General features: G+C 48.4%; 1 protein-coding gene, 1 non-coding gene and 1 pseudogene across 2 annotated transcripts in view; all 3 read right to left on the reverse strand.

Annotated features, from left to right (window-relative positions):
- The window catches only part of HELLS (helicase, lymphoid specific), a 270,907-nt gene that overhangs the window by 139,032 nt on the left and 104,138 nt on the right, over nt 1-27,737 (reverse strand). The gene's annotated exons all lie outside the window — the stretch shown is intronic.
- LOC134899874 (U5 spliceosomal RNA) lies at nt 11,751-11,865 on the reverse strand. The gene has a single exon (XR_010173423.1). It is a non-coding gene; the product is annotated as a U5 spliceosomal RNA (small nuclear RNA).
- On the reverse strand, nt 13,626-13,711 carry LOC134899951 (U5 spliceosomal RNA; annotated as a pseudogene).

Below are 27,737 nucleotides of genomic sequence, written 5' to 3' on the forward strand. Positions count from 1 at the left end.
TCCTGTAAAGGCTCAAACCATTCTGATTGTAGAAACTGCAACACCACGTTGAGATCCCAAGGTGCCGTGGGAGGCACAAAGGGCGGTAGAATATGCAGAACCTCTTTCAAGAACGTCTGGACCTCAGAGGGAAGCCAATTGTTTCTGAAAGAAAATGGACAAGGGCGAAATCTAGACTTTTAAAAAAGGAGCCCAAACGTAGGCCCACATCCACCCCCGATGTACAAAAAAAAAAAAAAAAAATTATGAAACAGTTGAAATTCCACTGCAGGAAATTTTCTGTTTTCACACCAAAAAACATTTTTTTCAAAAACGGTGGTAATGCTTAAACGAGACCCCTTTCCTGGCCTGGCTCAGGGTAGGAATAAACCTCATCTGGGATCTACTTCCAGGCTAAAATCGGACGCTCAACCTCCATGCTGTCAAACGTAGCCGTGGTAAGTCTTGATAAACAAATGGCCCCTGTTATAGTAGATCCTCGCGAAGAGGCAGAGGCCACGGGTCCTCTAGGAGCATCTCCAGTAGATCTGGTACTTCTTGGCCAGTCCGGAGCAATGAAAATGGCAAGGGCCTTTTCCCCTTTATATTCTTTTGAGAATTCTTGGGATCAGTGGAAGAGGCGGAAACACGTAAACCATCCGGTAAACCCATGGAGCCATGGGTCCCTCGACCTGGAACAATACCGCGTGAGCTTCTTGTTGAAACGAGAGGCCATCATGTCGGTGTGTGGAATTCCGCACAGACGTGTAGAAGGGCGTTGTATATGGCCCTTAGCTGTAGAACGTCGATCGGAAGGATGGTTTCCTGACTTAACCATTTTCCTTGGAACTGTTCCCCTTGGGTGACAGCTCCCTAACCTCTTAGGCCTGCGTCTGTGGTGAGCAGAAACCAATTTTGAATCCCGAACCTTTGACCCTCAGTCAGGTGAGAAGGCTGAAGCCACCTCAGAAATCATTCTGGTGCATGTGAAGATGCGATCCGGACCATTTGTCCAACAGATCCAGCTGGAAGGGCCTTGCAAGAGGCTACCATCTTCCTCAGAAGGCAAATGCATAGATGTACAGAGATCTGGGCTGGTTTCAGAACATCCCGCACCATTGACTGGATTACCAATGCCTTTTCCAAAGGAAGGATTACCTTCTGTTCCTCCGTATCCAGTATCATACCCAGGAATAGAAGCCGCCGTGTTGGTTCCAGATGGGATTTTGGTAGGTTCAGAATCCACCCGTGATCCTGGAGTAGTCGGGTTGAGAGGGCAATGCTGTCCAACAACCTCTCTGGATGGCACTTTTATCAACAGTTCGTCCAGGTACAAGTTTAAAATGGGCCTCACCGAACCGTCCGGTTTTCGGTACAACAAACAGGGTGTAGTAATAACCCTTGTTTTGTAGGTGAAGTGGAACTGGGACAATGACCTGAGATTGTACCAGTTACTAAATTGCTGCCTGCAAAGTCATACCTGCATCTGGAGAAGCAGGTAAGCCCGATTTGAAGAATCAGCGAGGTGGGACTTCCTGAAACTCCAGCCTGCATCCCTGGGTGATAAGGACTGTGACCCAGGGATCCTGGCAAGATGTTGCCCACACAAGACTGAAAAATGTAACCGAGCTCCTACCTGCCTGTCTTCCAGGCAGTGCGGTCCACCATCATGCTGAAGACTGAGGAAGCAAGGCCGAAGGTCTGTTTTCTGAGAACCTGCATCTGCCAGTTTTCTGGATTTACCTTTATTGCTTATGAAGGCTGTAGAAGAACCTTTGGGTCTGCCTTTAAACTCCTCTGTCCAAAAGGACTGCAGAGTTGGAGCAGAGTAGGTGTATGTATGTATGTATGTATGTATGTATGTATGTATGTATGTATGTATGTATGTATGTATGTATGTATGTATGTATGTATGTATGTATGTATGTATGTATGTAGACTCCCGTCGTCAAATATAAAAAAAAAAAAAAAAAAAAAAAAAAAGGAGACACCTGAACTTTCAGGGATCCCAGACAGTCTGGAATCTAAACCTGCCTGAATAAAAGAGCAAGAACAGCGAGACGAAAAGAATCCGATTGAAACCCTTTTCAACCGCAAGATGTGATGGTAATAGGCTGCCGTAACAGGTTTTCGTGCCACAACATTGTGGGAATCACACCTTGCGGAATCCCTTTGCGTGTTAGGATGTCTCCTTCAAGAGCCATCCCGTTAAACATAGCCATGGTAAATCTGGATGCACGAAGGGCCCTTGCTGGAGTAGATCCGGACGTGGAGGGAGAGGCCAAGGATAGTCTGCTAGCAGAAGGTGTAGGTCTGAAAACTGAGCTCTCAGAGGCCAATTTGGTGCCACCAAAATCCCCGTGATTGACTCCAGTTTGATTTTCTTGAGAATACGAGACAATAGAGGGAAAGGAGATAACACGTATACTAGGTCGCACGGCCAAGGTGTCTACAGCTTCCGCTTGAGGATCCAGTGTTCTGGAGATGTGTCCAGCTTCCTCAATATATTTCTGGACATCCACAGCATTGTTAGGGCGTCGAACACCTCTGGGTGAAGTGCCATTTCTCCCGGATGTAGATCCTGACGGCTGAGGTAGTCTGCTTCTCAATTGTCCACTCTTGGAATGAAAACCGCTGAGAGAATTACAGCGTTGCGTTCTGCCCACTGGAGGATGCGTGTCATCCCATATCACCTGGCAACTGCGAGTTCCTATTTGGTTACGCACGCTACAGCAGTCATGTTGTACGATTGAACCTTTATCGCCTTTGATCGAACAGTGATTCCTGTGGAGACCAGTGGCCATGAAGATGAAAGTCAACACAACCGCATCAAAAATTCCCTAGGGCTGGCATCCGTTGGTAGGAGCGTCCAGTACCATATTCCGAAAAGCCTGCCCGCAGAGAGATTGTGCAGCTGGAGCCACCAAAGCAGTGAAGTGTGTCTCTGGAGTCAGACGAACCAACTGCTGAAGGTGTAAATGCGACCCTTACCATTGATGTAACAGGTCTAGCTGGAAAGGACGTGAATGAAAACAGCCGAACTCAAGAGTTTCGAAGGCAGCTACCATTTTTCCCAAGCAAACGAATGCATAAATGGACTGACACCAGTCGTGGTTTGAAGACAGCTTGGACCAGTTTCCTTATACTCTGAACACCCTGGGTGCCGTGGACAGTCCGAATGGCAAGGCTCTGAACTGAAAATTATCCTGTTTAATAGCGAATCTGAGAAACTCTTGGTGAGGTTCCCAGATCGAGATGTGGAGATACGCATCCTTGATATCCAGAGAGATCATTAACTTCTTGGGTTCCAGGCTCAAAAATCACTGAGTTGAGCGACTCAATCTTGAACCGGTAATAAGTTAGAAACTGATTCAATGACTTTTCGTTCAGGATAGGTCACAGTTCCATCCGGTTTTGGAACTACAAAAAATAAAAATATTAGAATAACCCTTCTTTCGCTGAAGCAGCGGCACCGGCATTAATGCTGCCGATTCCACTAAGGTCCGTATTGCACCTTGAAGGGCTAACAGTTTGTCCAGAAGAATTGGAAGACTTGTCGTAAAATATTTCTTTGGCGGTAAAACTTTGAAATCTAACTTGTACCCTTGGGAGATGACATTGCGTATCCACGCACTGTCCGATATCTTGAACCAGGCATCTTGAAAATTTCAAAGCCGCGCTCCCACCGTACCTGGGCCCCTGTGGGAAGGGAGACAGTTCCGTCACTTGTCTTTTCTGTAGGCTTTGGGTCCTGACAAGCAACGACTGGTTGTTTGCTGCGACCTCTGCCTCGCAAGGATACATTTCTGCCACGTCCTCTAAAAGAGTGGGACGAAAGGACCAAAAAGATATTTCGGAATAAGAGCGTTTAGGCGGTGGTGGAAGGGTCAGTAAAAAGATAGATTTACCCCCATAGCTTGCAAAATAATCGTATCCAGCTCTTTTCCAAAAAGAATGTCACCTGTAAACGGCAGTGCCTCCGCCGCTCTGACTCCATATCTACCGGCCATGACCTTAGGACTCTTCTGGCAGCAATAGCCGAAGCTGAGACTCGAATTCACTTGGCCGTTATCTCTAGCTGCTTCCCCTAAATATACGGCCGACTCCTTAATGTGTTCCACTAGGATAACTTCTTAAATCTGAACTCCATTTTGTAAATCAGCAATTAACTTTGTGGCCCAATGCTCCACTGCTTAGTTCACCCAAGAGCTCACCAAGGTTGGTCGAAGGGATACACCTGCCTGCGAAAGATGGAAACTGATTACTGAGGAATCTTTTAGGCATTTGAAACAGTTTGTCTGGGATTTTCCATGCCTCAGTCAGCTGATCATCCAGCTTTGTTAAAAAAGGATAAGTGATGATCGCTGTTTTCTACCAAATAAGGCAGTATCTGGCGAATCTGGTGCCGTAGTTTCAATATATTCAAAACCTGTTTAATTGCTAAAATGAGACTCAACCCCTTGGGAAGATTTCAGAGAAACTTCTTCGTCCGCGTCAGTAATCTCGCCCAACTCCCATTAGTCTTCAGCTTCGTCCTGAGAGAAGTTCTGCAGTCCGATGAATCAGAAGTAATGATACTGGACGCTTTTCAGCCTTAGCCACTGTCTGCGGCTGTTTATTGGACATGTCCAAACGTTTTGCGAGACCCTCAACTGACTTGGCTAGCCCTGCCACCCTGGGTGGTTGCGCAGCAACATCGTTATGAGGGAAGTCCGTAACAGTCTCGCAAGTTTTCCGTAAAGCAGCCACCTCCGTATGTAATTGAGAAATGGTTCCTGTGAGCACTACCACCCAGGAGAGAAAATTAGTGTCTTGGGACGGATTAACTAATGTAGACTCTGAGGCACATGCTTCACACAGGGAGGAGTCATCTGTGTGAGCTTTTTTGTTACATTTCGCACAGACAAATAATTTTTGTGATGCCTTGTTCTCTGGTCCTTTGCCTGCCATTGTGATGGACAGTGAAGATGCATACAATTCCCACGAGCACTTTCAATACGACAGACAGATATATCAGAAGGAGAGGGAGATATATTTGCACTACTCCCCTATTCTAAACTCCCTCAGCCACCAGCCTGTATTTTTTGTGTAGGCTTTCAGGTTTCTGGCAGTCTGTAGAAATCAATGTGCACCTGTCTCTGCTAACAGTGCTGATTCCAGAGGAGAGAAGAAACATAGTTGCCAACACATGAACTGCTGGGCTGAAAACAAAAAGCGCCTTTTTGTGATTGACACCCCACCCTCACCCAGGCACCTATCTCAACCAGGTCTAACGCCATTTTGAATGAGTGCCTGACCAAATCAACAGGTCTTTGTTGCACTTAATATATAAAATGTGCTCTGTTATGAACCCTGCTGTCCCACCGCAGTATTCTGGCTGCAAGCCCCCCATTCCCTGCAGTGCACCTGTAGTGGGAGACTTTGCAGGCTGTAGATGGATCACGCTGCCGCGTTATGTGCAGTCAACGCGTCAGTGAAGTGGAAACCACGCCGCTGTTACCCGTGATGCCAATCTCCGTTAGCGCTGTGAAGGAGGAGAAAGGAGGGGGGGGTGGCCGCCATGCTGGACACTGCCGCATTGTGTGCGGTCAGCGTGGCAGTGACAATACCGCTGCCACAGCTACTTCTGACCCCTGGCCAGGCACCTCTCCCACTGCAGCACCTCCCCCTGCCGCAGACATGTCCCCTCCGCAGCCAGCCCTTCCACGCTGGCCGCCGATCTCTGCTCCCCCCACAGGCACCTCTCCCTGCAGCGCCTCCCCCCGCCACTCCAGACATGTCCCCCCACTGCCAGCTCCTCCCGCCGCCCAGCTTACCCCTGCCGCTATCTGCACTCCTGGCCGCTGCTGTCAGCAGCAGGACAGGACCCTGTGTATGGCCAAACCAGACAGTCAGATTTGGCCGTCCATTGCATAGGGGTTGTCTGATCCATTCCGACAACTGCATGTCGGAATGGATCCGACTCTTATTGAATATACTCCAGTCTTCAAGTTGTGCCAGTGTTCCCTACTGGCTGACAGAAAATAAGATTTTACTTACCGGTAAATCCTTCTCGTAGTCCGTAGTGGATGCTGGGGACTCCGTAAGGACCATGGGGAATAGACAGGCTCCGCAGGAGACAGGGCACTTTAAGAAAGAATTTGGATACTGGTGTGCTCTGGCTCCTCCCTCTGTCACTCATCCAGACCTCAGTTAGAGAAACTGTGCCCGGAAGAGCTGACAGTACAAGGAAAGGATTTGGAATCCAGGGCAAGACTCATACCAGTCACACCAATCACACCGTATAACTTGTGATAAACTTACCCAGTTAACAGTATGAACAACAACAGAGCATCAGATAAACCCTGAAGTAACCATAACAACCCTTATTTAAGCAATAACTATATACAAGTATTGCAAAAGAAGTCCGCACTTGGGAAGGGCGCCCAGCATCCACTACGGACTACGAGAAATAGATTTACCGGTAAGTAAAATCTTATTTTCTCTAACGTCCTAGTGGATGCTGGGGACTCCGTAAGGACCATGGGGATTATACCAAAGCTCCCAAACGGGCGGGAGAGTGCAGAGGACTTGCAGCACCGAATGAGCAAACACAAGGTCCTCCTCAGCCAGGGTATCAAACTTGTAGAACTTTGCAAAAGTGTTTGAACCTGACCAAGTAGCCGCGCGGCAAAGCTGTAATGCCGAGACCCCTCGGGCAGCCGCCCAAGAGCCCACCTTCCTAGTGGAATGGGCCTTAACTGATTTTGGCAGCGGCAATCCAGCCGCAGAATGAGCCTGCTGAATCGTGCCACAGATCCAGCGAGCAATAGTTTGCTTTGAAGCAGGAGCACCAAGCTTGTTGGAAGCATACAGGATAAACAAAGATTCTGTTTTCCTGACCCTAGCCGTTCTGGTCACATAAATCTTCAAAGCCCGGACTACGTCAAGCAACTTGGAATCCTCCAAGCCACCAGTAGCCGCAGGCACCACAATAGGTTGGTTCAAATGAAAGGATGACACCACCTTTTGCAGAAATTGCAGACGAGTCCGCAATTCTGCCCTATCCATATGGAAAACCAGATAGGGGCTTTTACATGACAAAGCCGCCAATTCTGACACGCCTAGCCGAAGCGAAGGCCAACAGCATGACCACTTTCCACGGGAGATACTTTAGCTCCATGGTCTTAAGTGGCTCACACCAGTGGGATTTCAGGAAATTCAACACCACGTTAAGATCCCAAAGTGCCACTGGTGGCACAAAAGGGGGCTGAATATGCAGCACTCCCTTAACAAACGTCTGAACCTCAGGCAGTGAAGCCAGTTCTTTTTGGAAGAAAATGGATAGGGCCGAAATATGGACCTTTATGGACCCTAATTTCAGGCCCATAGTCACTCCTGACTGTAGGAAGTGCAGGAATCGACCCAGCTGGAATTCCTCTGTAGGGGCCTTCCTGGCCTCACACCAAGCAACATATTTTCACCATATACGGTGATAATGCTTTGCGGTCACATCCTTCCTAGCCTTTATCAGCGTAGGAATAACTTCATCCGGAATGCCTTTTTCCGCTAGGATCCAGCGTTCAACCGCCATGCCGTCAAACGCAGCCGCGGTAAGCCTTGAAACAGACAAGGCCCTTGTTGTAACAGGTCCTGTCTGAGAGGCAGAGGCCATGGGTCCTCTGCGAGCATTTCTTGCAATTCCGGGTACCAAGTCCTTCTTGGCCAATCCGGAACAATGAGTATTGTTCTCACTCCTCTTTTTCTTACAATTCTCAGCACCTTTGGTATGAGAGGAAGAGGAGGAAACACATAGACCGACTGGAACACCCACGGTGTTAGGCGATAGCTGTGGACGCACTAGTGAGGGTCCCTTGACCTAGCGCAATATCTTTTTAGCTTTTTGTTGAAACGGGACGCCATCATGTCCACCTGTGGCAGTTCCCATCGATTTGTGATCTGCGTGAAGACTTCTTGATGAAGTCCCCACTCTCCCAGGTGGAGGTCGTGCCTGCTGAGGAAGTCTGCTTCCCAGTTGTTCACTCCCGGAATGAACACTGCTGACAGTGCTAGTACGTGATTCTCCGCCCAACGAAGAACCCTGGTGGCTTCTGTCATTGCCACCCTGCTTCTTGTGCCGCCCTGGCCGTTTACATGGGCCACTGCCGTGATGTTGTCTGACTGAATCAGCACTGGTTGGTTTCGACTCAGGGTGTTTTATACGGCCCTTAGTTCCATGATATTGATGTGCAGACAAGTCTCCTGACTTGACCACAGCCCCTGGAAGTTTCTGCCTTGAGTGACTGCCCCCCATCCTCGGAGGCTTGCATCCCTGTATGCCGAACCTGCGGCCCTCGAGGAGGTTAGCACTTTGCATCCACCACATAAAAGACACCCTGGCTCTGGGGGATAGGGTGATCAGCCGATGCATCTGAAGATGCGATCCGGACCACTTGTCCAACAGATCCCACTGAAAGATCCTCGCATGGAACCTGCCGAAGGGAATGGCTTCGTATGTCGCCACCATCTTTCCCAGGACACGCGTGCAGTGATGCACCGATACCTGTTTTGGTTTTAGGAGGCCTCTGACCAGAGTCACGAGCTCCTGAGCCTTCTCCTCCGGGAGAAACACCCTTTTCTGGTTTGTGTCCAGAATCATGCCCAGGAAGGGCAGACGCGTCGTAGGAATCAGCTGCGACTTTGGAATATTCAGAATCCAGCCGTGCTGTTGCAACACTTCCTGAGAGAGTGCTACGCTGATCAGCAACCGCTCCCTGGACCTCGCCTTTATGAGGAGATTGTCCAAGTATGGGATAATCTTAACCCCTTGCTTCCGAAGGAGCACCATCATTTCCGCCATCACCTTGGTAAATATTCTCGGTGCCGTGGACAGGCCAAACGGCAACGTCTGGAATTGGTAATGACAGTCCTGTACCACAAACCTGAGGTACTCCTGATGAAGTGGATAAATGGGGACATGCAAGTACGCATCCTTGATGTCCAGAGACACCATAAAATCCCCCTCTTCCAGGCTTGCAATGACCGCTCTGAGCGATTCCATTTTGAACTTTTCAGATAAATGTTCAGGGATTTTAAATTCAATATGGGTCTGACCGAACCGTCCGGTTTCGGTACCACAAACATCGTGGAATAGTATCCTCTTCCTTGTTGAAGGAGGGGAACCTTTACCACCACCTGCTGGAGATATATGTGAATTGCCGCTAACACTACTTCCCTTTCTATGGGGGAAGCTGGCCGGGCCGATTTGAGGTAACTGTGAGGGGGCATCACTTCGAATTCCAGCTTGTATCCCTGAGACACAATCTGTATAGCCCAGGGATCCACCTGTGAGCGTACCCACTGGTGGCTGAAATTTCGGAGACGCGCCCCCACCGCTCCTGGCTCCTGTGGAGCCCCAGCGTCATGCGGTGGATTTAGTGGAAGCCGGGGAGGACTTCTGTTCCTGGGAACTAACTGTGTTGTGCAGCTTCTTTCCTCTACCCCTGCCTCTGGCCAGAAAGGACGAACCTCTGACCTTCTTGCTTCTCTGTGATCGAAAGGACTGCATTTGGTAATACGGTGCTTTCTTATGCTGTGAGGAAATATATGGTAAAAAGTTTGACTTTCCAGCCGTAGCTGTGGAAAATAGGATTTTGGTACTTACCAGGTAAATCCTTTTCTTTGAATCCATAGGGGGCACTGGAGTACTCTTGGGATATGGACGGGCGGAGCCGAACAAAGGCACTGAATATTCAAATTTAGGACCCTCCCACCCCTCCATATCCCCGAGTACCTCAGTGTACTGTCTCAGTGTTTTTTACTGAGCGAACAGGAACGATATAGAGAGGTTGACAATGGAGAATACCTATAACATAACGGACAACAACAATGTTGACCCATAACCTTACTGTCAACTAAACAGTTGACACCATAACCGATAGAACTTTATAATTTGAACCAATCGGTGAAAATGTGTTACCATAAGCTCCTCTGAGCTTAATATCAATCAAGTAAAACTTGTTACCCTAAGCTCCCTTGAGCTTAAAACAACCCAGGTAAAACTGCTCTGGGTGGGCGTCCAGTGCCCCCTATGGATTCAAAGAAAAGGATTTACCTGGTAAGTACCAAAATCCTATTTTCTTTATCATCCACTAGGGGTCACTGGAGTACTCTTGGGACGTACCAAAGCTTCCCTCGTGGGCGGGAGAGCTGTTTGATACTTGTAACAGTAGGCAGCCCAAAGCTAGATGCTGATGGCGCCACCATTTATAACGTGTAAACGTGCACAAACATGGTGCACATGAAGGCTATATAGCCGCGTTTTAGACACTCCACGACCCACTGGGTCTGACATTCCCACAGACCTGTGGGATGAGCTATTACTGACGCAGGCGATTGTAACTTAGCCTTAAAGTAAACCTGACTTGTAGTCATTATTATTACCCAACTGGATAATGTCTGCTAAGAAACTGGCTAACCCCAGTTGGCAGTATCATAGAGAACAAACAACGTATTCATATCACGTACTGTTGACGTTCGGGACATATATAAACGCGTAATGCGTGTACCACATTCAGAATTCTAGAATGTGCTGTCCACACAGGAAACCCCTATTGGTATATTGATGTGAAGAATACGAAAGCGTGATTCGTCCGAAGATCTGCTTTGTCATGAGAAAACTCAAATACGGTGGCTTGGAATACAAGGCACCCAAATATGAAAACAAAACCCTTGCCGAAGCCAAGGCTATAAGAAAATTGTTTTCCAAAGTGAGAAACTTAATTCCCATTTGTTGAAAGGGTTCAAAATATGAAAACTGTAAGAAATCTGAACCCAACTTCAAGTCGCCTGGCGCTGTAGGTGGGATAAATAGAGTGTGAACTTTGATGACACCTTGTAGAAAGATGTGTACAGACGCCAATAGAGGCAAACGTCTTTGACAATAAGTTTATCACACAGATACCTGCACTCTTCGTGCAGATCAACGCAGTTTTCCATCCCACCCCGTTTAACAGAATACGGGTTACTTGAAGGATGATGTTGGAAACTTCCGAGGTTTACCACCTATGTAAGCACACGAAATTTTGTAAAAATGAGCTGCCTTAAACGGCTTACTATGTCGTAACATGGTTAGTATAACCGATACTGTAATGCTCAATTTCTTAAGAGGGCGTTTGCACCCTCACCCCGTCAACCGCAGCTGCGGTACATAGATAATAGGTACATAGGTAACTATGGGTAAACTAACGTTCCCTGATGTAACAGGTTGGACGTATTATGAGCGGGCCAAGATCGTGTGCAAGTATTCCTTGAAAATTCGAGAAGCAAACTTCTCCGAAACCCATGAGCTACCACCAGTATGACTGTGACAAACTGTCTTATGAGCCGTTTTGACAACGGAGAGAGCAGCGGAAACTGGTGGAGCCAGATACACGATGCTGAATGACCACATGAATGTGAGCGACTCCACCGCCACTGCCCTTGTGATCTGTTTTGTACACATACTGAGCTTTTGTAATTGTGGCGAGATGCCATCATGTATACTTGAGGGTAACCCCCTTCTGTGGACTCACATATGAAACACCTCTGGATTTAATGTCCAGTTTTCAGGATCCAAATCCTGACGGGTGAGATCCTCTGTCTAACAGATGTCCACTCACGTAATGTGACATTTTCACATAATGGTGTTCTAAGCCATTGAGGATTTGAGTCACATGCCGCATTACCATGCGGCTTCTTGGTTCTCACTGGTTGTTGTGTATGCAACTGCCGTTGCCTTGTTTGACTGCTTAAGGCCAGCGTGAGACAGGCATCAAACATTTACCTGAAACTCATGGTTGTTCCTCTCCACAGAAATCTTTAGTAAAAGGTAAAAGATTTATTCGTTCTGAAGAGAAACCAGAGTATATACCTGGTCAGACTGAAAGCGAATCATGTATTGCATTGTAAAATGCACAGAGTTCTAGGACCTTTATCGACAGCAATCTGTCGTGTTTTAGAACCTTTGTTGCTGATTTTAACTACAAATCCTGACCCTCTGCGACTGTCGTCCAGAGTATATGCACCCTTTTCCCTCTGTGGGAAACGCGAGTGAAGGGTGGCGAACTAAATTGAAAACACATCTTTATTCTTAATAGGTGAATACACCAATGTACCGCTAGTGTGCGTGTTTTGCACTAATTACTAGACGTACATTTGTTATTGCTGGTGTAGTAGGTAAAAGTCTTTGATTTATAATCTTACCTAGGAATTGACATCGTTTAGACGGAATTAGATGCGATTGTTTTCGAACTTGATCTGCTACCGCAGTATACCTTAGTAGCGCAAGTTAGAGGAACTTTGTTGAGACAGAGTTCTTATGAGCAGATCATCTAAGGTAGAGAAACTCTGTTGAGACAGAGTTCTTATGTGAGATGAGCTATCATCCCCAACATAACTTTGGTAAATACCCGAGGCGATAAGCAACGGTAGACCCGAAATGGATAATGGTTGTGGCGATTTGCAAACGCTAGAACCCGTGAAGATCAAACCGGAATGGGTAAATACGCATTGTGAAGATCAAGTGCCATTATGCCACTTTGTGCTCCAATAAACAAATACTAACCGCAGAAAATTCATTTTCCCACTGCAGTAAGTGACCTGCTGATTGAGATTGCGACAGAGCCGTCTGGTTTTGCTCAAACAGAGGGAATATGTAACCCTGACTCTGTTGGTATACTACTGCTTGGATTATAAAGACAGCTGAAACCCAGCAGAGACTAAATGGCAACCTGCCAAACCGGTCGACAGAGCCAGTAGTGTCCTTTAATCTGTAAATAGCTGAGACATCCATGAATTGAAGTCTGGAAACCCCTCAAAGTAACATGTAAAGACGCGCTTCCACAATTGGAAAAGAGGTCATCAAACCACTGGCTTGCTGACTGTAGCGTCCTGACGTTACAAGGCGTGACTGTTTTGTACACCCGCCTTTGAAAAACGGAAGTCTAAAGGGATTAAACGCCGGTACCAGTATTCCGTTTTGATACTGGATGCGGTAATGGCTGAATATCAAATTTAGGACCAACCAAGCTCTGTCCTAGTCGTGCTGAACTAGCTACGATGAAAAACAGGCGTTAGTAGAGGCTTTACAGATATACTCTGCAGCTTCTTTTAACAGTGATCTCATAGTTTCCATACCTAGAGACTAATGACCCAAATGTATCCTGGGTCTTTAAAATGTTTAACACAGACGCATTTGCCAATGGCGGATCGCGTTATTTTGAAACGATTAAATAGTGGTCAAAGTCCACTAATATTTTCTAAAAAACAAATGGAGGCCTTGACTCACTGGTTTTTAGCAATGTATGTTGCCCAAAACCCCCGCACTATATAAGTGCTGGTGTAATGCACCCTTCTCACTCGAAGTTTCTGCATCAACCCTGGTACCCAAAGGAACTTGGCCCTTTGAAAAGACTATCTTTAGTTATAGCAGGCGGAGTACTTCCGAGACTCCGATATTACCGCTGTTTTAATTTGAATTATTTTTAGTCTGCGCTAGAGCCTTACTAGCTATGCAGACTGACACCACAATAGGCAACAGACAGACACTTGCACTACTTGTTGAAGTTCTTTTGTGTCATATATATATTTTAGTTGCTGAAAAGCATATTAAGGCCAGCCGTAGCCAGGCTATGAAACACATGGTTATTTCTCTCTACGGACATCTTTAGCAACAGGCGAAAGATTTATTAGATCTGAAGAGAAACCAGAGTATTCTTTATGTGAAAAGCAGTTCACATGTGCAATCCGAACTACATTCCCACTAACACCCCCTTTGCCTCTGGTGGCTTAGAGATGTAGGGCAGGAATGTTCTAGAATTATAAACTGGAAGAAACTGTAATGATTAAAAATGGCCCCCATGCCATGCATACACTGAAAAGCACAGGACCTGCTGCAGTGTTAATATATAGACATAATAGCCTATTATACAGGTAATATAGGCTTAATAGCCTATTAAAGTGTGATAATCACATTCCAGTTAATAGAACACTTATGACATCAAATGGCAGCCTACAGAAACAGGAAGCATGCCATCCATACAATTAGAAACATATTTTAGGACATGCTCTGTGAAAACTATGTCTTATTAACCCATGCAGCCTTGGTGCTGTTGCTATGGGTATTTACTCCCCCTTACCCCCGGTAGTCTCCCCTATGTTACCTGCAGCGGGAACGGGTGCAGGGAGAGCAGGGGAGCGCTGTGTATAGCGCCGGGGAGCCGTCCGGAAGAGCGGGCGGCGCCATGTATCATCAGCGTGCGGTGTCAGCGCTGGAAGAGCGGCCGGCGTCTGTGAGTGACGTGCGGCCGCTCTGTGCATGTTAGAAAGCGGGTACTTACTGTGGCTCGGGCGGCGCCTGTCCTACCTCGGTGCCGGGTAATCAGCGCTGGGAGAGCGGCCGGCGTCTCTGAGTGACGTGCGGCCGCTCTGAGCTTCCAGCGTAGTTAAGCGGGGCATATCAGCGGCGGCTTCAGCGGCGGCAAACCCCCACACAGCAGGGCGGCAGCGTGAGCTGACCGCCCTGACACCCCACCATTAGGACATGTGCCGCACCTCCTGTACGCTCCGTCCAGCTTGTGACGGGGCTTTCATCCTGGCTGTGACGGGGCTTTCTGTAAGCTCCGTCCAGTGTCAGACTGACTTCCATAGCGGCTGGGCATAGTGCGTATGAGCTCCCCCTGCTGTGCAGCCGGACGGAGCTCCGTATGCGCAGGAGGCATTAACCCCTACATAGCGGGGCGGCAGCCTGCGCTGACCGCCCCGTTTCCCCCAGCCTACCTTTCTGATCATGGCTGACGACTGCCTGTAGTCTTGGCTGTGGCGGGGCTTTTTATGTGTAAGCTCCGTCCAGCTCCAGTCAGCTTCCAGTAATCTATGGCTGCGACGGCTTCTTTGTGCAAGCCCGTCCAGCTTTTCCTGGCTGCTCTTTGTAGAAGCAGTGGGCTGTCTGTGGCTGTGAGGGTGCTCTTCGTGAGGACCGACACGCCATGCTGTCTGTGGCTGTGAGGGTGCTCTTTGTGAGGACCGACACGCCATGCGCTGCCCGTGCAGCGGCACTATCCCGGACCCATGTTTTTCCAGAAACTGGGAAGGGATGTGCTAAGTGTAAAAATAAAAATTAAAAATAAAAATTAAAAATAAAAATCCAAGTGTGGCTATACCACAAGCCGATGTTCGTGCTGTGAGCACCGAAAAAACACTGAGACAGTACACTGAGGTACTCGGGGATATGGAGGGGTGGGAGGGTCCTAAATTTGAATATTCAGTGCCTTTGTTCGGCTCCGCCCGTCCATATCCCAAGAGTACTCCAGTGACCCCTAGTGGATGATAAAGAAACTAGGTCCGAGAGACCGTCCCCAAACAATTCCTCACCCTTGTAAGGTAACACCTCCATGTGCTTTTTGGAGTCGGCATCACCTGTCCATTGCAGAGTCCACAGGACCCTTCTGGCAGAAATTGACATTGCATTTATTCTAGAGCCCAGTAGGCAAATGTCCCTCTGGGCATCCCTCAGATATAGGACAGCGTCTTTTATATGCCCCAGGGTCAGTAAAATGGTATCCTTGTCGAAGATATCCATTTCCTCAGACAGATTATCTGTCCATGCTGCTACAGCACTACACATCCAGGCCGACGCAATAGCCGGCCTCAGTATAGTACCTGAGTGTGCATAAACAGACTTCAGGATACTTTCCTGCTTCCTATCTGCAGGATCCTTTAGGGCGGCCGTATCCTGTGACGGCAGGGCCACCTTTTTAGATAAGCGTGTCAGAGCTTTATCTACCCTAGGGGAGGATTCCCAGCGCATCCTGTCCGTTGGCGGGAAAGGGTACGCCATAAGTAACCCTTTTGGAAATCAGCACTTTCTTATCGGGGGAATCCCATGCTTTTTCACATAACTCATTTAACTCATGTGAAGGGGGAAAAGTCACCTCTTGCTTTTTCTCCCCATACATATATACCCTTTTGTCAGGGACAGGGTTTTCCTCCGGTATGTGCAATACATCCTTCATTGCTATAATCATGTATCGGATGGCTTTAGTCATTTTAGGCTGCAACTTTGCCTCATCGTCATCGACACTGGAGTCAGAATCCGTGTCGACATCTGTGTCAACCAACTGGGATAGTGGGCGCTTTTGAGATCCTGACGGCTCTGAGCTGCAGAATCAGACACTGGTTGAGACCCTGACTGATTATCCAATCTTTTATGCAAGGAGCTTACATTATCATTTAACACCTTCCACATATCCATCCAATCATGTGTCGGCGCCGTCGGCGGCGACACCAGTCACTTGCACTTGTTCTGCCTCCACGTAACCGTCCTCGTCAAACATGTCGACACAAACGTACCGACACCGCACACACACAGGGAATGCTCTAATTGAGGATAGGACCCCACAAGGCCTTTTGAGGAGTCAGAGAGAGTATGCCAGCACACACCCCAGCGCTATACAACCCAGGGATTACACAGTAACTTAGTGTTTACCCAGTAGCTGCTGTTTATGATAATTTTGCGCCTAAATTTATGTGCCCCCCCCTCTCTTTTTACCCTTTTTCTACCTTGATACTGCAGGGGAGAGCCTGGGGAGCTTCCTCTCAGCGGAGCTGTGAAGAGAAAATGGCGCTGGTTAGTGCTGAGGAAGAAAGCCCCGCCCCCTCAGCGGCGGGCTTCAGTCCCGGGTCTGTGTAATAAAATGGCGGGGGTTCGTACATATATACAGTGCCCAGCTGTATATGTGTGTCTTTTTGCCAAGAGGTATCCTAATTGCTGCCCAGGGCGCCCGCCCTTGCGCCCTGCCCCCTACAGTGACCGGAGTGTGTGGGTAGTGTGGGCGCAATGGCGCACAGCTGCAGTGCTGTGCGCTACCTCATGTGAAGACAGGAGTCTTCTGCCGCCGATTTCGATGTCTTCTTGCTTCTGCCGGCTTCTGACTTCTGGCTCTGCGAGGGGGACGGCGGCGCGGCTCCAGGAACGGACGACAAGGTCAGGTCCTGTGTTCGATCCCTCTGGAGCTAATGGTGTCCAGTAGCCTAAGAAGCGCAACCTAGCCGCAGTTAGTAGGTTTGCTTCTCTCCCCTCAGTCCCACGTAGCAGAGAGTCTGTTGCCAGCAGAAGCTCTCTGAAAATAAAAAAACCTAACTAAAAATAAGAATTTACTTACCGATAATTCTATTTCTCGGAGTCCGTAGTGGATGCTGGGGTTCCTGAAAGGACCATGGGGAATAGCGGCTCCGCAGGAGACAGGGCACAAAAAGTAAAGCTTTCCGATCAGGTGGTGTGCACTGGCTCCTCCCCCTATGACCCTCCTCCAAGCCTCAGTTAGGTACTGTGCCCGGACGAGCGTACACAATAAGGGAGGAATTTTGAATCCCGGGTAAGACTCATACCAGCCACACCAATCACACCGTACAACTTGTGATCTAAACCCAGTTAACAGTATGATAACAGAGGAGCCTCTGAAAGATGGCTCCCTACAACAATAACCCGAATTAGTTAACAATAACTATGTACAATTATTGCAGATAATCCGCACTTGGGATGGGCGCCCAGCATCCACTACGGACTCCGAGAAATAGAATTATCGGTAAGTAAATTCTTATTTTCTCTATCGTCCTAGTGGATGCTGGGGTTCCTGAAAGGACCATGGGGATTATACCAAAGCTCCCAAACGGGCGGGAGAGTGCGGATGACTCTGCAGCACCGAATGAGAGAACTCCAGGTCCTCCTTAGCCAGGGTATCAAATTTGTAAAATTTTACAAACGTGTTCTCCCCTGACCACGTAGCTGCTCGGCAAAGTTGTAATGCCGAGACCCCTCGGGCAGCCGCCCAAGATGAGCCCACCTTCCTTGTGGAGTGGGCCTTTACAGATTTAGGCTGTGGCAGGCCTGCCACAGAATGTGCAAGTTGGATTGTGCTACAGATCCAACGAGCAATCGTCTGCTTAGACGCAGGAGCACCCATCTTGTTGGGTGCATACAATATAAACAACGAGTCAGATTTTCTGACTCCAGCTGTCCTTGCAATATATATTTTCAATGCTCTGACAACGTCCAGTAACTTGGAGTCCTCCAAGTCACTTGTAGCCGCAGGCACTACAATAGGCTGGTTCAGATGAAATGCTGACACCACCTTAGGGAGAAAATGCGGACGAGTCCGCAGTTCCGCCCTGTCCGAATGGAAAATCAGATATGGGCTTTTGTAAGATAAAGCTGCCAGTTCTGACACTCTCCTGGCCGAAGCAAGGGCTAGTAGCATGGTCACTTTCCATGTGAGATATTTCAAATCCACATTTTTTAGTGGTTCAAACCAATGAGATTTTAGAAAGTCCAAAACCACATTGAGATCCCACGGTGCCACTGGAGGCACCACAGGAGGCTGTATATGCAGCACTCCCTTAACGAAAGTCTGGACTTCAGGGACTGAAGCCAATTCTTTCTGGAAGAAAATCGACAGGGCCGAAATTTGAACCTTAATAGATCCCAATTTGAGACCCATAGACAATCCTGATTGCAGGAAATGTAGGAATCGACCCAGATGAAATTCCTCCGTCGGAGCACTCCGATCCTCGCACCACGCAACATATTTTCGCCAAATGCGGTGATAATGTTGCACGGTTACTTCCTTCCTTGCTTTAATCAAAGTAGGAATGACTTCTTCCGGCATGCCTTTTTCCTTTAGGATCCGGCGTTCAACCGCCATGCCGTCAAACGCAGCCGCGGTAAGTCTTGAAACAGACAGGGACCCTGCTGAAGCAAGTCCCTCCTTAGAGGTAGAGGCCACGGATCTTCCGTGATCATCTCTTGAAGTTCCGGGTACCAAGTCCTTCTTGGCCAATCCGGAACCACTAGTATCGTTCTTACGCCTCTTTGCCGTATAATTCTCAATACTTTTGGTATGAGGCGCAGAGGAGGAAACACATACACCGACTGGTACACCCAAGGCGTTACCAGCGCGTCCACAGCTATTGTCTGCGGATCTCTTGACCTGGCGCAATACCTGTCCAGTTTTTTGTTGAGGCGAGACGCCATCATGTCCACCATTGGTCTTTCCCAACGGGTTACCAGCATGTGGAAGACTTCTGGATGAAGTCCCCACTCTCCCGGGTGAAGGTCGTGTCTGCTGAGGAAGTCTGCTTCCCAGTTGTCCACTCCCGGGATGAACACTGCTGACAGTGCTATCACATGATTCTCTGCCCAGCGAAGAATCCTTGCAGCTTCTGCCATTGCACTTCTGCTTCTTGTGCCGCCCTGTCTGTTCACATGGGCGACTGCCGTGATGTTGTCCGACTGGATCAACACCGGTTTTCCCTGAAGCAGAGGTTCTGCCTGGCTTAGAGCATTGTAGATTGCTCTTAGTTCCAGAATGTTTATGTGAAGAGACGTTTCCAGGCTCGTCCACACTCCCTGGAAGTTTCTTCCATGTGTGACTGCTCCCCAGCCTCTCAGGCTGGCGTCCGTGGTCACCAGGATCCAATCCTGTATGCCGAATCTGCGGCCCTCCAATAGATGAGCACTCTGCAACCACCACAGAAGAGATACCCTTGTCCTTGGAGACAGGGTTATCCGCTGGTGCATCTGAAGATGCGACCCTGACCATTTGTCCAACAGATCCCTCTGGAAAATTCTTGCGTGGAATCTGCCGAATGGAATTGCTTCGTAAGAAGCCACCATTTTTCCCAGGACTCTTGTGCATTGATGTACAGACACCTTTCCTGGTTTTAGGAGGTTCCTGACAAGCTCGGATAACTCCTTGGCTTTTTCCTCCTGGAGAAAAACCTTTTTCTGAACCGTGTCCAGAATCATCCCTAGGAACAGCAGACGAGTTGTTGGCATTAACTGGGATTTTGGAATATTCAGAATCCACCCGTGCTGTTTTAGCACTTCTTGAGACAGTGCTAATCCCATCTCTAGCTGTTCTCTGGACCTTGCCCTTATCAGGAGATCGTCCAAGTATGGGATAATTAATACGCATTTTCTTCGAAGAAGAATCATCATCTCGGCCATTACCTTTGTAAAGACCCGAGGTGCCGTGGACAATCCGAACGGCAGCGTCTGAAACTGATAGTGACAGTTTTGTACGACGAACCTGAGGTACCCCTGGTGTGAGGGGTAAATTGGAACGTGGAGGTACGCATCCTTGATGTCCAAGGATACCATAAAGTCCCCTTCTTCCAGGTTCGCTATCACTGCTCTGAGTGACTCCATCTTGAACTTGAACTTCTTTATGTACAGGTTCAATGACTTCAGATTTAGAATAGGTCTTACCGAGCCATCCGGCTTCGGTACCACAAATAGAGTGGAATAATACCCCTTTCCTTGTTGTAGAAGAGGTACCTTGACTATCACCTGCTGAGAGTACAGCTTGTGAATGGCTTCCAAGACCGTCTCCCTTTCGGAGGGGGACGTTGGTAAAGCAGACTTCAGGAAACGGCGAGGTGGATCTGTCTCTAGTTCCAACCTGTATCCCTGAGATATTATCTGCAGGATCCAGGGATCTACCTGCGAGTGAGCCCACTGCGCGCTGAAATTCTTGAGACGACCGCCCACCGCCCCCGAGTCCGCTTGAGAAGCCCCAGCGTCATGCTGAGGCTTTTGTAGAAGCGGGGGAGGGCTTCTGTTCCTGGGAAGGAGCTGCCTGTTGCTGTCTCTTCCCCCTTCCTCTGCCTCGTGGCAGATATGAATATCCCTTTGCTCTCTTGTTTTTAAAGGAACGAAAGGGCTGCGGTTGAAAAGTCGGTGTCTTTTTCTGTTGGGGAGTAACTTGAGGTAAAAAGGTGGATTTCCCGGCTGTAGCCGTGGCCACCAAATCTGATAGACCGACTCCAAATAACTCCTTCCCTTTATACGGCAAAACTTCCATATGCCGTTTTGAGTCCGCATCGCCTGACCACTGTCGCGTCCATAAACTTCTTCTGGCCGAAATGGACATAGCACTTACCCGTGATGCCAGTGTGCAGATATCCCTCTGTGCATCACGCATATAAAGAAATGCATCCTTTATTTGCTCTAAAGACAGTAAAACATTGTCCCTATCCAGGGTATCAATATTTTCAATCAGGGACTCTGACCAAGCTACTCCAGCACTGCACATCCAGGCTGTCGCTATAGCTGGTCGTAGTATAACACCTGTATGTGTGTATATACTTTTTTGGATATTTTCCATCCTCCTATCTACTGGATCTTTAAGTGCGGCCGTCTCAGGAGAGGGTAACGCCACTTGTTTAGATAAGCGTGTGAGCGCCTTGTCCACCCTAGGAGGTGTTTCCCAGCGCGCCCTAACCTCTGGCGGGAAAGGGTATAAAGCCAATAACTTCTTTGAAATTAGCATCTTTTTATCGGGGGCAACCCACGCTTCATCACACACCTCATTTAGTTCTTCTGATTCAGGAAAAACTATAGGTAGTTTTTTCACACCCCACATAATACCCTGTTTAGTGGTACCTGTAGTATCAGCTAAATGTAACGCCTCCTTCATTGCCAAAATCATATAACGTGTGGCCCTACTGGAAAATACGGTTGATTCGTCACCGTCGCCACTGGAATCAGTGCCTGTGTCTGGGTCTGTGTCGACCGACTGAGGCAAAGGGCGTTTTACAGCCCCTGACGGTGTTTGAGGCGCCTGGACAGGCACTAATTGATTGTCCGGCCGTCTCATGTCGTCAAACGACTGCTTTAGCGTGTTGACACTATCCCGTAATTCCATAAATAAAGGCATCCATTCTGGTGTCGACCCCCTAGGAGGTGACATCCCCATATTTGGCAATTGCTCCGCCTCCACACCAATATCGTCCTCATACATGTCGACACACACGTACCGACACACAGCAGACACACAGGGAATGCTCTTAACGAAGACAGGACCCCACTAGCCCTTTGGGGAGACAGAGGGAGAGTTTGCCAGCACACACCAAAGCGCTATATATATATATATATATATATATATATGACAGGGATAGCCTTATAATAAGTGCTCCCTGTATAGCTGCTTTTATAATATAATTTTTGCCACTATTTTGCCCCCCCTCTCTTGTTTTACCCTGTTTCTGTAGTGCAGTGCAGGGGAGAGACCTGGGAGCCGTCCTGACCAGCGGAGCTGTGTAAGGAAAATGGCGCTGTGTGCTGAGGAGATAGGCCCCGCCCCTTTTACGGCAGGCTCGTCTCCCGCTCTTTAGTGGATTCTGGCAGGGGTTAAATATCTCCATATAGCCCCCGGAGGCTATATGTGAGGTATTTTTTAGCCAAATAGGTTTTCATTTGCCTCCCAGGGCGCTCCCCTCCCAGCGCCCTGCACCCTCAGTGACTGCCGTGTGAAGTGTGCTGAGAGGAAAATGGCGCACAGCTGCAGTGCTGTGCGCTACCTTTAGAAGACTGAGGAGTCTTCTGCCGCCGATTCTGGACCTCTTCTTGTTTCAGCATCTGCAAGGGGGCCGGCGGCGAGGCTCCGGTGACCATCCAGGCTGTACCTGTGATCGTCCCTCTGGAGCTGATGTCCAGTAGTCAAGAAGCCAATCCATCCTGCACGCAGGTGAGTTCACTTCTTCTCCCCTAAGTCCCTCGTTGCAGTGATCCTGTTGCCAGCAGGACTCACTGTAAAATAAAAAACCTAAGCTAAACTTTTCTAAGCAGCTCTTTAGGAGAGCCACCTAGATTGCACCCTTCTCGGCCGGGCACAAAAATCTAACTGAGGCTTGGAGGAGGGTCATAGGGGGAGGAGCCAGTGCACACCACCTGATCGGAAAGCTTTACTTTTTGTGCCCTGTCTCCTGCGGAGCCGCTATTCCCCATGGTCCTTTCAGGAACCCCAGCATCCACTAGGACGATAGAGAAATACTTTCTTATTAGCAAGCTCAGGAGAGCTCACTAAAAGCACCCAGCTCTGGCCGGGCACAGATTCTAACTGAGGTCTGGAGGAGGGGCATAGAGGGAGGAGCCAGTGCACACCAGGTAGTACTAAATCTTTCTTTAGAGTGCCCAGTCTCCTGCGGAGCACGTCTATTCCCCATGGTCCTTACGGAGTCCCCAGCATCCACTAGGACGTTAGAGAAATATATTTAATGTAGTCAGTGTAATTTTTACAAATCACCAATATAACCGAACGCTGATTGGCTGTTAGAGACTAATATGAGGCAGGCATCACTGCTTTTGAGTGCTGGCTGTTCTAATCCCTTAACACTAGAACAGCTTTAAGTGCCACAATATTTTATGATCCGAACTGTTACTAAGGAGGATATTTATTATTGGGTTTTAGACCAGAGATTAGTTACAGCTATTCATGGCAACAAAAAAAAAAAAAAAAAACCCACACGTTTTCTCCAGAATTTCTAAATACTGTACCAACAAGGACAGGGGCTCAGAAAGGAGCAAATCACTGCAAAGTGTTAATAGTGATGTGACCGCATCACAGGTTTCTTCACTTCAGGATTCTTGTATGCGCTGTCTGCCAGAGCATTTGCGGCTGCCAATGTTGGGAAGGGTTCTGGAAGATCAGCAGCTACGCTGTGGAATGCTTTGCATTATGGAACTGGGTAAATGTGACCATTTTGCAGTTCCCATAAAAACCTATGGGGGGCTGCAGTTGCTGTCAGAACGGGAGGGAACACAGCAGATATCTATTGCAGTCTACTTCATACATTTGAAGTAATAATAATAATTTTATTTATATAGCGCTCTTTCTCCAACAGGACTCCAGGCGCTTTACAGATATCAAAAACAATGCACTTAATACAGAATATTTAAGTAATAGATAAGCCACAGACCTAATAAATGAAAACCTTAAGCACACAAAGCATAATGCAGTACTGGTGTAGGCATTTTGGGTAATAACTTCCAAGGGTTGCGGATTCCACCCTTACAAGGTTCCAGATGTGGCAGCCATCTTGGGCGCACAGCGTAGGATTACCCAGGGTGGAAAAGTCCACCCCTAGAAGAGATTACACAAAATGTGGGTGATTTCAGAGTCCTAAAGTTCAGAGTAGGGTTCCGACAAAACTACCAGGTCCATCGATTTTTCATCCCATCCACAAGCGCATCAGATGAGGCAGCCATGTTGGCAGCAGTTCGAAGGTGAGCCATACAAGGGCCCAGTGCATATATATGAAAACCGACACTTGTGTAGTAGTATGATGTACCATGTATGTAGGACGCAATGGCAGGGTGTGCAATCAGGGGGGGTAAACATTGCAGGAATAGCACGTAGTGGGGTGGAAGTAAAAAAAAAAAAAAAAAAAGGTACAATAAAAAAAAATAAGATTTTACTCACCCGTAAATCTATTTCTCGTAGTCCGTAGTGGATGCTGGGTACTCCGTAAGGACCATGGGGAATAGACGGGCTCCGCAGGAAACTGGGCACTCTAAAAGAAAGATTAGGTACTATCTGGTGTGCACTGGGCTCCTCCCTCTATGCCCCTCCTCCAGACCTCAGTCAGGGAAACTGTGCCCGGAAGAGCTGACACTACAAGGAAAGGATTTGGAATCCAGGGTAAGACTCATACCAGCCACACCAATCACACCGTACAACTCGTGATAACTATACCCAGTTAACAGTATGAATAACAACTGAGCCTCACTGAACAGATGGCTCATAACAATAACCCTTTAGTTAAGCAATAACTATATACAAGTATTGCAGACAATCCGCACTTGGGACGGGCTCCCAGCATCCACTACGGACTACGAGAAATAGATTTACCGGTGAGTAAAATCTTATTTTCTCTGACGTCCTAGTGGATGCTGGGTACTCCGTAAGGACCATGGGGATTATACCAAAGCTCCCAAACGGGCGGGAGAGTGCGGATGACTCTACAGCACCGAATGAGCAAACTTAAGGTCCTCCTCAGCCAGGGTATCAAACTTGTAGAATTTTGCAAACGTGTTTGATTCCGACCAGGTAGCAGCTCGGCAAAGTTGTAAAGCAGAGATCCCTCGGGCAGCCGCCCAAGAAGAGCCCACCTTCCTCGTGGAATGGGCTTTGACTGATTTAGGATGCGGCAGTCCAGCCGCAGAATGTGCAAGTTGAATCGTGCAACAGATCCAGCGAGCAATAGTCTGCTTAGAAGCAGGAGCACCCAGCTTGTTGGGTGCATGCAGGATAAACAGCGAGTCAGTTTTTCTGACTCTAGCCGTCCTGGAAACATAGATTTTCAGGGCCCGGACTACATCCATCAGCTTGGAAGCCTCCAAGTCCCGAGTAGCCGAGGCACCACAATAGGTTGGTTCAAATGAAACGCTGATACCACCTTAGGGAGAAATTGGGGACGAGTCCTCAATTCTGCCCTGTCCATATGGAAGATCAGATAGGGGCTTTTACATGACAAAGCCGCCAATTCTGACACACGCCTAGCCGAAGCCAAGGCCAAAAGCATGACCACTTTCCACGTGAGATATTTCAACTCCACGGTCTGAAGTGGCTCAAACCAATGTGACTTTAGGAAATCCAACACAACGTTGAGATCCCAAGGTGCCACTGGAGGCACAAAAGGGGGCTGAATATGCAGCACTCCATTAACAAACGTCTGAACTCCAGGCAGTGAAGCCAGTTCTTTTTGAAAGAAAATAGACCGGGCCGAAATCTAGACTTTTATGGATCCCAATTTTAGGCCCATAGTCACTCCTGACTGTAGGAAGTGCAGAAATCGACTCAGCTGAAATTCCTCTGTTGGGGCCTTCATAGCCTCACACCAAGCAACATATTTTCTCCATATGCGGTGATAATGTTTTGCTGTCACATCCTTCCTAGCTTATCAGCGTAGGAATGACTTCAACTGGAATGCCCTTTTCCATCAGGATCCGGCGTTCAACCGCCATGCCGTCAAACGCAGCCCCGGTAAGCCTTGGAACAGACAGGGCTCCTGCTGTAGCAGGTCCTGTCGGAGCGGCAGAGGCCAAGGGTCCTCTGAGATCATTTCTTGTAGTTCCGGATACCAAGTTCTCCTTGGCCAATCCGGAACGATGAGTATAGTTCTTACTCCTCTCTTTCTTATTATCCTCAGTACCTTTGGTATGAGAGGAAGAGGAGGGAACACATAAACCGACTGGTACACCCACGGTGTCACTAGAGCGTCCACAGCTATCGCCTGAGGATCCCTTGACCTGGCGCAATATCTTTTTAGCTTTTTGTTGAGGCGGGACGCCATCATGTCCACCTGTGGCCTTTCCCAACGATTTACAATCAGCTGGAAGACTTCTGGATGAAGTCCCCACTCTCCCGGGTGGAGGTCGTGGTCGTGCCTGCTGAGGAAGTCTGCTTCCCAGTTGTCCACTCCCGGAATGAACACTGCTGACAATGCTATCACGTGATTTTCCGCCCATCGGAGAATCCTTGTGGCTTCTGCCATCGCCATCCTGCTTCTTGTGCCGCCCTGTCTGTTTACATGGGCGACCGCCGTGATGTTGTCTGACTGAATCAGCACCGGCTGGTTTTGAAGCAGGGATCTTGCCTGACTTAGGGCATTGTAAATGGCCCTTAGTTCCAGAACATTTGTGTAGGGAAGCTTCCTGACTCGACCATTGTCCTTGGAAGTTTCTTCCCTGAGTGACTGCCCCTCAACCTCAGAGGCTTGCATCCGTGGTCACCAGGATCCAGTCCTGTATGCCGAATCTGCGGCCCTCGAGAAGATGAGCACTCTGCAGCCACCACAGCAGAGACCCTGGCCCTCGGGGACAGGGTGATCAGCCGATGCATCTGAAGATGCGATCCGGACCACTTGTCTAACAGATCCCACTGAAAGATCCGTGCATGGAACCTGCCGAAAGGAATTTCCTCATAAGTTACCATCTTTCCCAGGATTTGCGTGCAGTGATGCACCAACACCTGTTTTGGTTTTAGGAGGTCTCTGACCAGAGATGACAACTCCGTGGCCTTCTCCTCCGGGAGAAACACCTTATTCTGTTCTGTGTCCAGAATCATACCCAGGAACAGCAGACGCGTCGTAGGAACCAGCTGCAACTTCGGGATATTCAGAATCCAGCCGTGCTGTTGTAGCACTTCCTGAGAAAGTGCTACTCCGACCAACAACTGCTCCCTGGACCTCGCCTTTATAAGGAGATCGTCCAAGTACGGGATAATTATAACTCCCTTCTTTCGAAGGAGTATCATCATTTCGGCCATTACTTTGGTAAATACCCTCGGTGCCGTGGACAGACCAAACGGCAACGTCTGGAATTGGTAATGGCAGTCCTGTACCACAAAACGGAGGTACACCTGGTGAGGTGGGTAAATGGGGACATGTAGGTAAGCATCCTTGATGTCCAGTGCTACCATGTAATCCCCCTCTTCCAGGCTTGCAATAACCGCCCTGAGCGATTCCATTTTGAACTTGAACTTCCTTATATAAAAAAAGTGTTCAAGGATTTCAAATTTAGAATGTGTCTTACCGAACCGTCTGGTTTCGGTACCACAAACATTGTGGAATATTAACCCCGTCCCTGTTGAAGGAGGGGAACTTTGATTATCACCTGCTGGAGGTACAGCTTGTGAATTGCCGCCAGTACTACCTCCCTATCCTGGGGAGTAGCTGGCAAGGCTGATTTGAGGTAACGGCAAGGGGGAGACGTCTCGAATTCCAGCTTGTATCCCTGAGATACCACTTGTAGAACCCAGAGATCCACCTGTGAGCGAACCCACTGGTCGCTGAAGTTCCGGAGACAGGCCCCCACCGTACCTGGCTCCACATGTGGAGCCCCAGCGTCATGCGGTGGACTTAGTGGAAGCAGGGGAGGATTTTTGTTCTTGGGAACTGGC

This window comes from Pseudophryne corroboree, chromosome 3, assembly GCF_028390025.1.
Source record: "Pseudophryne corroboree isolate aPseCor3 chromosome 3, aPseCor3.hap2, whole genome shotgun sequence".
NCBI classification, from domain to species: Eukaryota; Metazoa; Chordata; class Amphibia; order Anura; family Myobatrachidae; genus Pseudophryne; species Pseudophryne corroboree.